A 3444-nucleotide genomic window follows, 5' to 3' on the forward strand; every position below is an offset into this window, starting at 1 on the left:
GGGCGCGCCCTCCACCCTCGTGGGGCCCATGTAGCTCCACCGATGTACTTCTTCCTCCTATATATACCTACGTACCCCCAAACCAACAGAAGCATCCACGAAAACCTAATTCCACAGCCGCAACCTTCTGTACCCGTGAGATCTCATCTTGGAGCCTTTTCCGGCGTCCTGCCGAAGGGGGCATTGATCACGGAGGGCTTCTACATCAACACCATAGCCTCTCCGTTGATGTGTGAGTAGCTTACCTCAGACCTTCGGGTCCATAGTTATTAGCTAGATGGCTTCTTCTCTCTTTTTGGATCTCAATACAAAGTTCTCCATGATTCTCGTCGAGATCTATTCGATGTAATCTTCTTTTGCGGTGTGTCTGTTGAGACCGATGAATTGTGGGTTTATGATCAAGTTTATCTATGAACAATATTTGAATCTTCTCTGAATTCTTTTGTGTATAATTGGTTATCTTTGCAAGTTCTTCGAATTATCAGTTTGGTTTGGCCAACTAGATTGATCTTTCTTGCAATGGGAGAAGTGCTTAGCTTTGGGTTCAATCTTGCGGTGTCCTTTCCTAGTGACGGTAGGGGCAGCAAGGCACGTATTATATTGTTGCCATCGAGGATCACAAGATGGGGTTTATATCATATTGCATGAGTTTATACCTATACATCATGTCATCTTACTTAAAGTGGTCGATGTGTGGAGTAATAGTAGTAGATGCAGGCAGGAGTCGGTCTACTTGTCGCGGACGTGATGCCTATATACATGATCATACCTAGATATTCTCATAACTATGCTCAATTCTGTCAATTGCTCAACAGTAATTTGTTCTCCCACCGTAATACTTATGCTCTTGAGAGAAGCCACTAGTGAAATCTATGGCCCCCGGGTCTATTTTCCATCATATTATTCCAACACTTAGCTATTTTTATTGCCTTTTATTTTACTTTGCATATTTATTATAAAAATACCTTATCTTATCATATCTATCATATCTCACTTTCGTAAGTGACCGTGAAGGGATTGACAACCCCTTTATTGCGTTGCTTGCGAGGTTTATATTTGTTTGTGTAGGTGCGAGGGACTTGAACGTGGCCTCGTACTGGATTGATACCTTGGTTCTCAAAAACTAAGGGAAATACTTAAGCTACTTTACTGCATCACCCTTTCCTCTTCAAGGGAAAACCAACGCAGTGCTCAAGAGGTAGTAGAAGGCCCTTATCGGGTAATACGAGTCACCATGCCTGGTGAAGTCCGCCTGGAGACCGAAGATGGTATCCCAGTGAGCAACTCCTGGAACATCGAACATCTTTGTAAGTTTTACCCATGAAGCGCGGTTGCCGGGCCTCCCGGCAAGCCACCTTTTGTACGAGCCCTGCCGACAAGGCATGTAACCCATTGTACAAAGCCAGGCGCAGACCCTGAGCATAAATAAATGAAGCGCTGGCGCCCTAATTTTAGCATGTATGCTAGGTTAAGTCTCTCTCTGGTAGGGTTGATAGTGCCCGGCGGCAACTAACCCCTAGCATAGAGATCGGGTGTGTGTCCTTCCGTCCTTTCCAGTCTTTTCTTTGGTTCGCAGGCTGCACATGCGTTTCTGCCAAGCCATTTAAGGGCAGGAAGACAGATCGACATCCCCGACCCCGGCAAGCCATTGCCGGGGGGGCTGCAGATTCAAGCACCCGACCACGGCAAGACAGGATTGCCGGGGGCTGCAGATCCAGATAAGTCCTTTATCCCATGTTATGCATTTTCGTATGGAATTGGGACGTATGAAGCCTCGTTTATTCCTGGGCCACCGTGCTCCCCCTTTCCTCTTCCGAAGAACTATTCCCTGAGCCGGAACTTGGTTGTAGTTGCGGTGACAAGGAAGCAAACGAAGGTCCTAACCCTACTTCGCCCTGCCTCCGCCGAGAGCATGAGTATGGTCGTGAATGAAGTGAGGGGATGACAAGGCCTGTTGCCGGGCGACAAAGTTTATCTTAAAAATAACAAGGATTCGTTTCTTGGCATGGGCCTCGCTCACACACAAAGAACCCGACAAGCACCCTTTTTCATTAATATGTTCCAAACAGGTATAGTTCGCACGGAATGCAAACATGAGCAAGGGGATTAAAGGGTTTACATCTAACAGGAGCCCGCAGGCTTAAAAACTAAAAAAGATAAGTGCCCCGTGATCCCCGTTCTTGCCCCTTTCCTCCTACGTGCGGCAGGTGAAGGCAAAAAGGAGGCGGCGGGGAACGCACCGATGGAGATCTTCACGAGGAAGGCCCTTCGGCAGGGCGCGTGGCCGAGGGGGGGGGGGGGCGACGCAATCTGTCGGAGTCGGAATCGGCGTCCTCCCGCTTGATGCTCTCATCGTCGCTGTCATTGTCCTCCTCGTCACTCCCGCTTGAGGAGGAGTCTTCATCATCGGAGGAGCTCTCCATGCAACACTTTAGGCGAGTTCCAAAGTCCCCAAAGACCTTGATGGAGAGCATGCCGTTCTCCATTAATTTGAAGTAGAGAACGAGCCCCTCCGAGAGGCTGTGGGCACGAGCGAATGTCTTCCATCCGCGACGAAGATACATGACGTGAGGGGCGGGGAAGTCGACATCGACCCGCATGCTACCATTCCCGCAGCCCCTCATATGCAACCTCAGAGCCTGTGGCGGATCGAGCTCCATCTCCCGAGCAAACGAAGTAGGGAGACGAAGACGGCGGCGCACTGGCCAGTGCAGCCTGATGATGAATTCACGGGGCTGGTCTCCGACATGGCCCTCCATTGGGGGAGGGGCCGCTGGCGGAGGCGAGGCCGATGCGCCGCCCCATCCTCCTCTTCCCCGAGCGCCACGGCGGCCTCGGCCTCGCCCCCTCCCCCTTCCTCTCATGACCGGCTCCGCCGCAACGAGCTCTTGGGAAGGGGGGGCACACTGTCGAGCAGAGACCCTCGTCGCCGCCATCGGAGTGCCGGCATGCCCTCTTGCCATAGCAGAAGAAAGGAAAGAACCAAGATGGAAGGAGATGAATGATGAAAGATTGAGGGGTGCCATCCCCCTCCCCTTCTTATAAAGGGGCAGGGCCGGGGCTCGGCCGCCCCGCTTAACCAATCGAGCCACCAGGGGCGCAGGGAATCGCGACCGGCCCGCTGCTCCAATCAGCGACGACCCGATTCCCCGCCTCATCTTTTAAGGCTCGTGTCCACCCCCCCTGCGCGCGTCCATCGCCCACCATCTTCGAGGCATGGGGGACACGTGGTGAGCAAGACGGAATCAAGGAGACGAGTGAGGCGACCGTTTTCCACCCCGTGATCGTGGGGCACGGGCGCCTTGAAGGCCGCGACTTCAGTCCACTTAGTAAATGAGCCGCGCCCCTGCACTTTCCTCTTTTATGAGGAAGGCGCGAGCCCCCTCTTTACTACGATCTGACGCATGAGGCCAGCAACCGCCCCACGCATGACCCCCACGTCAC

This window comes from Triticum aestivum, chromosome 4D (genome assembly GCF_018294505.1).
Source record: "Triticum aestivum cultivar Chinese Spring chromosome 4D, IWGSC CS RefSeq v2.1, whole genome shotgun sequence".
NCBI lineage: Eukaryota > Viridiplantae > Streptophyta > Magnoliopsida > Poales > Poaceae > Triticum > Triticum aestivum.